This window comes from Entelurus aequoreus, linkage group LG08, assembly GCF_033978785.1.
Source record: "Entelurus aequoreus isolate RoL-2023_Sb linkage group LG08, RoL_Eaeq_v1.1, whole genome shotgun sequence".
Classification (NCBI taxonomy): Eukaryota; Metazoa; Chordata; class Actinopteri; order Syngnathiformes; family Syngnathidae; genus Entelurus; species Entelurus aequoreus.
Genome location: NC_084738.1, coordinates 12,432,725 through 12,447,163, shown reverse-complemented (window position 1 = coordinate 12,447,163; position 14,439 = coordinate 12,432,725). Strand labels below are relative to the sequence as shown.

The window sequence follows — 14,439 nt, the reverse complement described above, 5'->3', positions numbered from 1 at the left end:
CTGGTTAGCGCCTTGCATGGCAGCTCCCGCCATCAGTGTGTGAATGTGTGTGTGAATGGGTAAATGTGGAAATACTGTCAAAGCGCTTTGAGTACCTTGAAGGTAGAAAAGCGCTATACAAGTACAACCCATTTATCATTTATTATTTATGATAGAGAGAAGGATGGATGATAGATCAACAGATGGATGGTGTAACTACAGATGCATAAATAGAAGGATGGATCATAGATGAATGGATGGATGGATTGATACATGGATAGATATAAGGATGGATGATGGATGGTGGAACTATAGATGCATAAATAGAAGGATGGATCATAGATGAACGGACGGATGGTGGAAGGATAGATGCATGGATAGATAGAAGGATGGATGATAGATGAACAGACGGATGGTGGAAGGAGAGATGCATTAATAAATAGAAGGATGGATGATAGATGAACGGATGGATGGTAGAAGGATAAATGCATGGGTAGATTGAATGGTGGTTGAACGGATGGGTGTGGAAGGATAGATGCATGGATAGATAGAAGGATGGATGATAGATGAACTGATGGATGGTGGAACTATAGATGCATAAATAGAAGGATGGATTAGGGATGAATGGATGGATGGTGGAAGGATAGATGCATGGATAGATAGAAGGATGGATGATAGATGAACGGATGGATGGTGGAACTATAGATACATAAATAGAAGGATGGATCATAGATGAATGGATGGATGTTGGAAGGATAGATGCATGGATAGATAGAAGGATGGATGATAGATGAACGGATGGATGGTGGAGCTATAGATGCATAAAAAGAAGGATGGATCATAGATGAATGGATGGATGGTGGAAGGATAGATGCATGGATAGATAGAAGGATGGATGATGGATGAACGGTGTAACTATAGATGCATAAATAGAAGGATGTATCATAGATGAACAGATGGATGGTGGAAGGATAGATGCATGGATAGATGGAAAAATGGATGATAGATGAACAGATGGATGGTGGAAGGATAGATGCATTAATAAATAGAAGGATGGATGATAGATGAACGGATGGATGGTGGAACTATAGATACATAAATAGAAGGATGGATCATAGATGAATGGATGGATGTTGGAAGGATAGATGCATGGATAGATAGAAGGATGGATGATAGATGAACGGATGGATGGTGGAGCTATAGATGCATAAAAAGAAGGATGGATCATAGATGAATGGATGGATGGTGGAAGGATAGATGCATGGATAGATAGAAGGATGGATGATGGATGAACGGTGTAACTATAGATGCATAAATAGAAGGATGTATCATAGATGAACAGATGGATGGTGGAAGGATAGATGCATGGATAGATGGAAAAATGGATGATAGATGAACAGATGGATGGTGGAAGGATAGATGCATTAATAGATAGAAGGATGGATGATAGATGAACGGATGGATGATAGAAGGATAAATGCATGGGTAGATTGAATGGTGGTTGAACGGATGGATGTGGAAGGATAGATGTATGGATAGATAGAAAGATGGATGATAGATGAACTGATGGATGGTGGAACTATAGATGCATAAATAGAAGGATGGATTAGGGATGAATGGATGGATGGTGGAAGGATAGACGCATGGATAGATAGAAGGATGGATGATAGATGAACGGATGGATGGTGGAACTATAGATGCATAAATAGAAGGATGGATCATAGATGAATGGATGGATGGTGGAAGGATAGATGCATGAATAGATAGAAGGATGGATGATAGATGAACAGATGGATGGTGGAAGGATAGATGCATAAATAGATAGAAGGATGGATGATAGATGAACGGATGGATGGTAGAAGGATAAATGCATGGGTAGATTGAATGGTGGTTGAACGGATGGACGTGGAAGGATAGATGCATGGATAGATAGAAGGATGGATGATAGATGAACTGATGGATGGTGGAACTATAGATGCATAAATAGAAGGATGGATTAGGGATGAATGGATGGATGGTGGAAGGATAGACACATGGATAGATAGAAGGATGGATGATAGATGAACGGATGGATGGTGGAACTATAGATGCATAAATAGAAGGATGGATTAGGGATGAATGGATGGATGGTGGAAGGATAGACACATGGATAGATAGAAGGATGGATGATAGATGAACGGATGGATGGTGGAACTATAGATGCATAAATAGAAGGATGGATTAGGGATGAATGGATGGATGGTGGAAGGATAGACACATGGATAGATAGAAGGATGGATGATAGATGAACGGATGGATGGTGGAACTATAGATGCATAAATAGAAGGATGGATCATAGATGAATGGATGGATGGTGGAAGGATAGATGCATGGATAGATAGAAGGATGGATGATAGATGAATGGATGGATGGTGGAGCTAAATCGATGATAGATAGATGGTTGGATGATGAAAGGATATATGCATGGGTAGACAGAAGAATGGATGGATGGTGAAAGGGTAGATGCATGGATAGGTAGAAAGAGGAATAGCCGGTTGGATGGCTTGAAGAGTGGCTGGATGGATGAATAGCTATACGGTTGGACGAATGGGCAGATGGATGAATAGATAAGACGGTTGGGTGGATGGATAGAAGGATGAATGGCTGAATGGGTAGATGAAAGGATGGATGATTGATGGGTAGAAATGTGTATGGATGAAAAGACGGTTGGATGGATGAGTAAAAGAGTGGATGGAGCCAGGCCATAACGGATGGGTGGATAACTGGATGAATAGATGGACGCATGTAAAAATGGATGGATGAATAGATGGATGTCGACTTATGATAGTGTGTCTACATTGAAACACGTCCTACATAACATGTAATGGTGGTTTTTGGGTCAAAATGTTGCATAGATTGGGTTTTACAGACCATCTTCAAGTCCCTTCCTCACCGTCTCTTCAGGATGAGCGGTCTTATGTACATGCCTTCACTTCGACAGCGTCTTCTCCCCGTCGGCCATGTTGTAGGTTTTAGCACTTCCTGCATGTGCATGTACGAGCCAGTCTGCCACACAACAAGAGGATAGAGAAAAAGAAAGAACCGATTGACTACTACAACATCGGACTCACACAAAGCTCTCTGGGTAAATCTTTACCATATATGGAGATATCCAACGACGTCACAAATTGGGCAAATTCCAAACAGCTCGTTTGGAGGAAGTTTGATTGTTTTATAAATATCTCCGCCATGCCTTCATGGTTTGATTTCATATATGCTGGACTTATACAGAACCCAAATACACAAAAACATGCTCCAGTAGGTTAGAAAAATTGGTTTTGCATAAGAAGTCCTCTTTCAGCGGGTGTTTTTTTTTTTTTATAAAACCCAAAACCAGTGAAGTTGGCACGTTGTGTAAATGGTAAATAAAAACAGAATGCAATGATTTGCAAATCCTTTTCAACTTATATTCAATTGAATAGACTTCAAAGACAAAATATTTAATGTTTGAACTGAGAAACGTATTTTTGTTGTTGCAAATAATCATTAATTTTGAATTTAATGGCAGCAACACATTGCAAAAAAGTTGGCACAGGGGCATTTTTACCACTGTGTTACATAACAACACCCAGTAAACGTTTGGGAACGGAGATGACCCATTTTTGAAGCTTTTCAAGTGGAATTATTTCCAAATCTTGCTTGATGTACAGCTTAAGTTGTTCAACAGTCCGTAATTGTCGTGTTTTACTCTTCATAATGCGCCACATATTTTCAATGGGAGACCGGTCTGGACTACAGGCAGGCCAGTCTAGTACCAGCACTCTTTTACTATAAAGCCACGGTGTTGTAACACGTGGCTTGGCATTGTCTTGCTGAAATAAGCAGGGGCGTCCATGATAGCATTGCCTGGATGGCAACATATGTTGCTCCAAAACCTGTATGTACCTTTCAGCATTAATGTTGCCTTCACAGATGTGTAAGTTACCCATGCCTTGGGCACTAATACACCCCCATACCATCACAGATGCTGGCTTTTAAACTTTGCGCTTGGACAATCCAGGTGTTTTTTTTGTTCTTTGTTACGGCGGACACGACGTCCACAGTTTCCAAGAACACTTTTCTACTTTGCATCAGTCCATCTTAGATGAGCTCGGGCCCAGCGAAGCCAGCGGCGTTTCTGGGTGTTGTTGATAAATGGCTTTGGCTTTGCATAGTTGAGTTTTAACTTGCACTTACAGATGTGGCGACAAACTTTAATTATTGACAGTGGTTTTCTGAAGTGCTCCTGAGCCCATGTTGTGATATTCTTTACACAATGATGTCGGTTTTTGATGCAGTACCGCCTTAGGGATCGAAGGTCCGTAATATCATCGCTTACGTGCAGTGATTTCTCCAGATTCTCTGAACCTTTTGATGATATTACGGACCGTGGATGGTGAAATCCCTAAATTCCTTGCAATAGCTCGTTGAGAAATGTTCTTAAACTGTTCGACAATTTGCTCACACATTTGTTCACAAAGTGGTGACCCTCGCCCCATCCTTGTTTGTGAATGACTGAGCATTTCATGGAAGCTGCTTTTATACCCAATCATGGCACCCACCTGTTCCCAATTAGCCTGTTCACCTGTGGGATGTTCCAAATAAGTGTTTGATGAGCATTCCTCAACTTTCTCAGTCTTTTTTGCCACTTGTGCCAGCTTTTTTGAAACATGTTACAGGCATCAAATTCCAAATGAGCTAATATTTGCAAAAAATAACAAAGTTTACCAGTTCGAACGTTAAATATCTTGTATTTGCTGTCTATTCAGTTGAAAAGTTGAAAAGGATTTGCAAATCATTGTATTCTGTTTTTATTTACCATTTACACAAGGTGCCAACTTCACTGTTTTTTTTTTTTTTACACTAGAAGATTGTGGACATTGATTTGAGAAGTTGTCGACATAATCCTGTTATTATTTTTCATAATCCAGTATAAATGGACAATAACTATCACCGTATTTCCCAGGAACAATGTTGTAGTTGGTTGGTAATAAAACAATACATTTATAAACTAACACAATGAGAGACGTAAAAATATGACATTTGACAAAGGTCATATTCAAATCGTCTGGAAGGAAATTAAAGCAAACATAAATACCTTGTGTAGTCGGAAATATGTTTTGTAGATATTAACACGTCTTATCAATATAATCTTTGTAAATATAAACATGTTTTTTGTAAATATAAACATGTCTTATCAATATAGTCTTTGTAAATATAAACATGTTTTTTGTAAATATGAACACGTCTTATCAATATAGTCCTTGTAAAGATGCACATGTTTTTGTAAATATAAACACGTCTTATCAATATAATCTTTGTATAAACATGTTTTTTGTAAATATAAACACGTCTTATCAATATAGTCTTTGTAAATATAAACATGTCTTATCAATATAGTCTTTGTAAATATAAACATGTTTTTTGTAAATATAAACATGTCTTATCAATATAGTCTTTGTAAATATAAACATGTTTTTTGTAAATATGAACACGTCTTATCAATATAGTCCTTGTAAAGATGCACATGTTTTTGTAAATATAAACACGTCTTATCAATATAATCTTTGTATAAACATGTTTTTTGTAAATATAAACACGTCTTATCAATATAGTCTTTGTAAATATAAACATGTTTTTTGTAAATATGAACACGTCTTATCAATATAGTCCTTGTAAAGATGCACATGTTTTTGTAAATATAAACACGTCTTATCAATATAATCTTTGTATAAACATGTTTTTTGTAAATATAAACACGTCTTATCAATATAGTCTTTGTAAATATAAACATGTCTCATCAATATAGTCTTCGTAAATATAAACATGTTTTTTGTAAATATAAACACGTCTTATCAATGTAGTCCTATTAAAGATAAACATGTTTTTTGTAAATATAAACACGTCTTATCAATATAGTCCTTGTAAAGATAAACATGTTTTTGTAAATATAAACACGTCTTATCAATATAATCTTTGTATAAACATGTTTTTTGTAAATATAAACACGTCTTATCAATATAGTCTTTGTAAATATAAACACGTCTTATCAATATAGTCCTTGTAAAGATACACATGTTTTTGTAAATATAAACACGTCTTATCAATATAATCTTTGTAGAAACATGTTTTTTGTAAATATAAACACGTCTTATCAATGTAGTCCTAGTAAAGATAAACATGTTTTTTGTAAATATAAACACGTCTTATCAATATAGTCCTTGTAAAGATAAACATGTTTTTGTAAATATAAACACGTCTTATCAATATAATCTTTGTATAAACATGTTTTTTGTAAATATAAACACGTCTTATCAATATAGTCTTTGTATATATAAACATGTCTCATCAATATAAGTCTTTGTAAATATAAACACGTCTTATCAATATAATCTTTGTATAAACATGTTTTTTTGTAAATATAAACACGTCTTATCAATATAGTCTTTGTAAATATAAACATGTCTCATCAATATAGTCTTTGTAAATATAAACATGTTTTTTGTAAATATAAACACGTCTTATCAATGTAGTCCTAGTAAAGATAAACATGTTTTTTGTAAATATAAACACGTCTTATCAATATAGTCCTTATAAAGATAAACATGTTTTTGTAAATATAAACACGTCTTATCAATATAGTGCTTGTTAAGATAAACATGTTTTTGTAAATATAAACACGTCTTATCAATATAGTCCTTGTAAAGATACACGTTTTTGTAAATATAAACACGTCTTATCAATATAATCTTTGTATAAACATGTTTCTTGTAAATATAAACACGTCTTATCAATATAGTCTTTGTAAATATAAACATGTCTCATCAATATAGTCTTCGTAAATATAAACATATTTTTTGTAAATATAAACATGTTTTATCAATATAGTCCTTGTAAAGATAAACATGTTTTTTGTAAATATAAACACGTCTTATCAATATAGTCCTTGTAAAGATAAACATGTTTTTGTAAATATAAACACGTCTTATCAATATAGTCCTTGTAAAGATAAACATGTTTTTGTAAATATAAATACGTCTTATCAATATAATCTTTGTATAAAACATGTTTTTTGTAAATATAAACACGTCTTATCAATATAGTCTTTGTAAATATAAACATGTCTCATCAATATAGTCTTTGTAAATATAAACATGTTTTTTGTAAATATAAACACGTCTTATCAATGTAGTCCTAGTAAAGATAAACATGTTTTTTTGTAAATATAAACACGTCTTATCAATATAGTCCTTGTAAAGATAAACATGTTTTTGTAAATATAAACACGTCTTATCAATATAGTCCTTGTAAAGATACACGTTTTTGTAAATATAAACATGTCTTATCAATATAATCTTTGTATAAACATGTTTTTTGTAAATATAAACACGTCTTATCAATATAGTCTTTGTAAATATAAACATGTCTCATCAATATAGTCTTTGTAAATATAAACATATTTTTTGTAAATATAAACACGTTTTATCAATATAGTCCTTGTAAAGATAAACATGTTTTTTGTAAATATAAACACGTCTTATCAATATAGTCCTTGCAAAGATAAACATGTTTTTGTAAATATGAATACGTCTTATCAATATAATCTTTGTATAAACATGTTTTTTGTAAATATAAACACGTCTTATCAATATAGTCTTTGTAAATATAAACATGTCTCATCAATATAGTCTTTGTAAATATAAACATATTTTTTGTAAATATAAACACATCTTATCGACATAGTCCTTGTAAAGATAAACATGTTTTTGTAAATATAAACACGTCTTATAAAGTTAAAGTACCAATAATAATAGGTGTGGTACTTTAACCTCTGCATTTGACCCATCACCCTCACCTCCTTTATCAATATATTTTTTTGTAACTATAAACACGTCTTATCAATGTTGTGTTTGGACGCCAAGTGCTGATGTTAGCATAGAATCACGTTGACGAGTGTAAGTGGAGGTTCTGCATGCACACACCTGACATGGACGAGTTTGATTGATGAGGAAATAGAAAGTAAATTACAATGTCCGTCCTGATGGATGACACCATTTGGCCCAATGTGCTGATAAACCGCAGGTTTGATTCCCTCCTCCTTTGAATCTCATGCATGAACATGGAGGGAGGCGTGCGGACGCCTCCCTCCATGTTGTCCCTCGTATCCATCTTCATCTTCTGTGTTCCCCGTCATACACAGACAATCGCTCAGTGTTGAACGCTGGCATAGATTATTGTTTGCACTCCTTCAATTAGCGCCGCGTCGTATTGATGTTTAGTGCCAAGAAAGATGGACGCTGATTGTCACCTTGTCATGTTTGCTCTGTGTTTATCTTCATCTAATCCATTAAACGTCTTGTCAACATATTTACCACTGGAAAAATGGTCAATAATGACAATAATAATGGCATGAATATGCCATAATAAAAAATATTATTATGGTGAAATGATGGTAAAAATCCATATGTCAAGTAATGTATGATCATTTAAAAAAAATAGCAATCTTTGTCAGTGAAGTATTTTTCAGAATATGAATAATAATAATAATGAATATTTTCTTTAAAAAATAAATAAAATAAAGAACCAAATGAAAAACAACTAATAACTAATTAATAAAGAATATATAATTTCAAATACAACATGGAGCAAACTTTAGCATCACCAATGTTTGACAATAAGTACTTGTTTCAGAATATTCATAACAATGATGAACATTGTACAATAAAAACAAATCAATCATTTTTAATCAATCATTATACAGAACCAAATAAATATAAAATAAACTAATTGATAAGGAAAATATCAATTATAATACAAAAAAGCAAACTTTAGCATCCCCAATGTTTGCCAATAACTACTTTTTCCAGAATATTCATAATAATTATGAACATTGTATGATTAAAATGTAAAATTTTAAAGTGAAAATAATATAAAGAACCAAATTAAAATTTTATTAAAAGAAACAACTAATTATAATGAAAATATGTTCAAAATTACAAACGGGATCAAATTTTAGCATCACCGATGATGATTATTAATAATAATTAGTATTGCATAATATGATATAAATATGATCAAAATAATACAAATAAAACAAATGCGCAACAAAAGACAAGTTAAAGTGAAAAATTAATTTAGATTAGGGCTGCAACAACTAATCGATTAAAATCAATTATAAAAATAGTTGGCGATTAATTTAGTCATCGATTCGTTGATCTATGCTATGCGCATGCGCAGAGGCAAAACAAATTGTTGCTGTTCTTTTTAATATTTTTTTTTTATAAACCTTTATTTATAAACTGCAACATGTACAAACAGCTGAGAAACAATAATCAAAATAAGTATGGTGCCACTATGCGTTTTTTCCCCAATAAAATACTGGAAAGGATTGAAATGTAGTTTGTCTCTTTTATCCGATTATTAATCGATTAATCTAAGTAATAATCGACAGATTAATCGATTATCAAATTAATCGTTAGTTGCAGCCCTAATTTAGATGTAAAAATAATTTTAAAAATATATATATAGTATATTTTTTGCCCATAACGACTTGTTTTGGCTTGTAAGATTAATAACATTTAATTTTAAAAAACAACAGTAATTTCGTCATATAAAGAATAAAGCACATATATAAATATGTAAACATTTATAAATGAAAAATTATTTTTAATAAAGCACACATTTTTGAAGCAAATGAATATTATTAACAAATATATAACACAAATGAAACAATAATAGAATTGTTTTATATATATACGTATTAAATATTGTATTTATTGTCCCACTTGCCGATTCGTCCGAGGTCACCCGAGCGCCGCCTCCTATTCAAATATGGCTGACAGGTGAGGATGTTTTGATTGATGGGCCGTCGACGAATGGCCGGCGAGTTTATGAGGCAGAGCAAATCTGAATATCGCTTGTCACCCTCACGCTGTATTAAGAATTATTGACAATGCGCTAGGTCGACAAGATGTGTCACCGCGGCGACGGGATGAGTTTAAATTACAAGCCGCGCGGTGCGTTGAGGAACCGTGGGAATTCTCCGTGGACGCTGCCCGTTTTGGCACCTTGGCGTAAATTATCGATGAAAAAAATGGATAAGGGTTTTGAAAATACATATTGTTTACAGCATATGTATAAGGGTTTTGAAAATACATATTGTTTACAGCATATGGATAAGGGTTTTGAAAATAATATTGTTTACAGCATATGGATAAGGGTTTTGAAAATACATATTATTTACAGCATAGGCAAATGTGCATGTAACCTGAATACAGGACGCTAATACTGCTAGCATGACAACTAGCTGTTATGCTAACAGCCAGCATAAAAAATAAGATATGTGAGAAGCTATAGTAGATAGGTAGTTTTTTTGCTTTTTTATGAGTTTTCCTACCTCTGCTGTTGCTTTGGGTCACACTTCTGTTGTCTTGGGTTTCATCTTTGTTCTAATTGCGGCGGCCATTATGTTAGTAGGATGTCCGATAATGGCTTTTTTTGCCGATATCCCGATATTGTCCAACTCTTAATTACCGATACCCGATATCAACCGATACCGATATATACAGTCGTGGAATTAACACATTATTATGCCTAATTTGGACAACCAGGTATGGTGAAGATAAGGTCTTTAAAAAAAAATTAAAAAAACAATATCAATAAATTAAAAACATTTTCTTGAATAAAAAAGAAAGTAAAACAATATAAAAACAGTTACATAGAACTAGTCACTAATAAAAATGAGTAAAATTAACTGTTAAAGGTTAGTACTATTAGTGGACCAGCAGCACGCACAATCATGTGTGCTTACGGACTGTATCCCTTGCAGACTGTATTGATATATATTGATATATAATGTAGGAACCGGAATATTAATAACAGAAAGAACAACCCTTTTGTGTGAATGAGTGTGAATGGGGAGGGAGTTTTTTTGGGTTGGTGCACTAATTGTAAGTGTATCTTGTGTTTTTTATGTTGATTTAATTAAAAAAAGAACAATACCGATAATAAAAAAACAATACCGATAATTTCTGATATTACATTTTAAAGCATTTATCGGCCGATATTATCGGATATCTCTAGTAGCTAGCATTAGCAAGGCGCAACATAAACTGAAACAATGTGTCAGAACTCATACACACATGCTAACGAGACTGCTACTTAGCCTAAACCTAGCATTTTTGGGCGTAAATGAGTACATTTGTGAGGTTTTTGCACCACACGGGCCAATTTTTGTCTTGTTTTGACTTTGCACTCGGTTGAGGCGGATGCAAACTCTTGAGGTCTTAATCCGATATTCTTTAGATGTGAGCCGCGTTCCTGCGAAAAGGTGGAGGAAACAAATAATTGGCCCTGTAATGGTAATCAATGCATCATCTGGCTGTGTGTGTGTGTGTATGCGATACCAATACGCTAATACGCTGCCAGCCACCTGGGGGCGGGGCTTCCTGGCTTGACCCTCCCCCTGACCCCGCTTCCTCCGAGGACAACCGGCAACATATCAAAGAGTACCGTGGAGGGAAGGGGGGCACAGCCGGGCCATTGGGTTTCTGGCAAAATCATCTCAATAAATAAATATCACAAGACGCCGCTGGAGGGGAGCGCTTTGATGTGAGGGGGGGTCGGGCCCCTTTTTCTCTCTTCGCCATCACTTTCCCCTTCAACGTCGGTACCGCCAGAACTTTCAAGCGCTTGCTTTCACAGAATGGACCAGCACTCACAGTTTTGGTTACATTTTTTTATTATATATATATATATATATATATATATATATATATATATATATATATATATCCTGCGATGAGATGGCGACTTCCGCCCGATTGTACCTGAGATGGGCTCCAGCGCCCCCCGCGACCCCAAAGGGAATAAGCGGTAGAAAATGGATGGAGATATATATATATATATATATATATATATATATATATATATATATATATATATATATATATATATATATATATATATATATATATATATATATATATATATATATATATATATATATATGTATATATATATACATATATACAGTATATAATATATACTGTATATATATATATAGGGATCGAAGGGCATTGGCTTAGCTGCTTACGTGCAGTGATTTCTCCAGATTCTCTGAACCCTTTGATGATATTACGGACCGTAGATGGTGAAATCCCTAAATTCCTTGCAATAGCTGGTTGAGAAAGGTTTTTTTTTAACTGTTCAACAATTTGCTCACGCATTTGTTGACAAAGTGGTGACCCTCGCCCCATCCTTGTTTGTGAATGACTGAGCATTTCATGGAATCTACTTTTATACCCAATCATGGCACCCACCTGTTCCCAATTTGCCTGTTCACCTGTGGGATGTTCCAAATAAGTGTTTGATGAGCATTCCTCAACTTTATCAGTATTTATTGCCACCTTTCCCAACTTCTTTGTCACGTTAATGATTATTTGCACAAATTTTTTTTTTTTTTATCAGTTTGAACATCAAATATGTTGTCTTTGTAGCATATTCAACTGAATATGGGTTGAAAATGATTTGCAAATTATTGTATTCCGTTTATATTTACATCTGACACAATTTCCCAACTCATATGGAAACGGGGTTTGTACCAGCAGATGTCCACCACTTGCTTTCTTCACCTTTTATAGCCGTCTAAAATATCCAATTAGACCACAAAAAAATGGTGTTATCCAGCTTGTTTTTGCGCTAAGAGCTTAACAATTGCAGTGCAAAGATGTGCTTTCATGACTAAAAAGCAAGGTGACAAACAGGCGGAGTGCGTATGGCCTGCAGGGTCAATTGCACAATCGCTGAGCTCATCAATTGGTCAATAATGTTCTCCTGTGTCAACAGGGAGTGTTTTAGGGGGGGGGGGGGGGGGGGGGGGGGCTAAACAGCGGGTCTCCAGGGAGGGGGGAGGACGCCATTATTGACTGCTGACCACAGATAATTAATTTGTAACAAGCCTCTTCGGGGGGGGGAACAATGGAGATGGATCGTAGCTGTAAAGTGACAGCCTTGCCGTATGTGAGGAAATGTGTGATGATAACCATAGTCTGGTATAATTACAATTAGTCAATGAAAACAAAGAAAAAAAAAACATTTGGACATTTCCTGTCTCTATAGGACTATTTTTATTTTAGATAGCAGTCATATACTGAATGGAAATGCAAAAACATAAATATTAAAACACCATTTTAAAAAGGCCATTTGTAGTAGAATTTTTTAAAAATCTATTATATTAATTATAATACTTTAACATTTATGTATTGTGATTATTTGAGGGTACAGGGGTGTAAAAAATAGTTGCGATGCATGTTTTTTTATTGGCAGTAATACTGCATAAAATACGGAAAATGCGTAAGTAAAACAAAAAGTGGTTTCAAAAAGGCAGATTTTTTACAATCATTTTGATTAAATTAAATTTTTTCATACTGATGATGATACTTGCAGATTTAATTGTTCAGATTTTTGGAGGGGATTTAAAAAATTTAAAAAAGGTGGCGGTACATGCTTTTTTTTGGGTAGCACTCATACTTTATTTGCAAATGTGAATAAATACAACAAAATGTCACTTAAAAAAGGCAATAAAATACAATAATTTTGATTACATTTTAATATATTAAAGGCCTACTGAAAGCCACTACTACCGACCACGCAGTCTGATAGTTTATACATCAATGATGAAATCTTAACATTGCAACACATGCCAATACGGCCGGGTTAACTTATAAAGTGACATTTTAATTTCCCGCGAAACTTCCGGTTGAAAACGTCTATGTATGATGACGTATGCGCGTGACGTCAATCGTTGAAACGGAAGTATTCGGAGATATTGTATCCGATACAAAAAGCTCGGTTTTCATCGCAAAATTCCACAGTATTCTGGACATCTGTGTTGGTGAATCTTTTGCAATTTGTTTAATGAACAATGAAGACTGCAAAGAAGAAAGTTGTAGGTGGGATCGGTGTATTAGCGGATGGCTGCAGCAACACAACCAGGAGGACTTTGACTTGGATAGCAGACGCGCTATCCGACGCTAGCCGCCGACCGCACGGATGATCGGGTGAAGTCCTTCGTCGCTCCGTCGATCGCTGGATAGCTAATGTTTTTAGCATAGCCCTGTGAAGTCCCGTTGCTAAGTTAGCTTCAATGGCATCGTTAGCAACAGCATTGTTAAGCTTCGCCAGGCTGCAAAGCATTAACCGTGTAGTTACAGGTCCATGGTTTAATAGTATTGTTGATTTTTTGTCTATCCTTCCAGTCAGGGGTTTATTTCCTTTGTTTCTATCTGCACTTAAGCCCGATGCTATCACGTTAGCTCCGTAGCTAAAGTGCTTCGCCGATGTATTGTCATGGAGATAAAAGTCACTGTGAATGTCCATTTCGCGTTCTCGACTCTCATTTTCAAGAGGATATAGTATCCGAGGTGGTTTGAAATACAAATC

At 34.6% G+C, this 14,439-nt stretch overlaps 1 long non-coding RNA gene across 4 annotated transcripts in view; it reads right to left on the bottom strand.

Annotated features, from left to right (window-relative positions):
* LOC133654972 (uncharacterized) overlaps nucleotides 1-14,439 on the bottom strand; it is a 95,779-nt gene that overhangs the window by 65,916 nt on the left and 15,424 nt on the right. For 3 of the 4 annotated variants that reach the window (XR_009826917.1, XR_009826920.1, XR_009826918.1), the window contains exons 1-2: nucleotides 10,394-10,473; nucleotides 2,912-3,024 (exon numbers count right to left, since the gene is read on the bottom strand). This is a non-coding gene — a long non-coding RNA (uncharacterized LOC133654972). Of the gene's footprint in view, nucleotides 1-2,911; nucleotides 3,025-10,393; nucleotides 10,474-14,439 lie in introns of those variants that run through there. The other variant, XR_009826919.1, reaches the window with a different exon arrangement.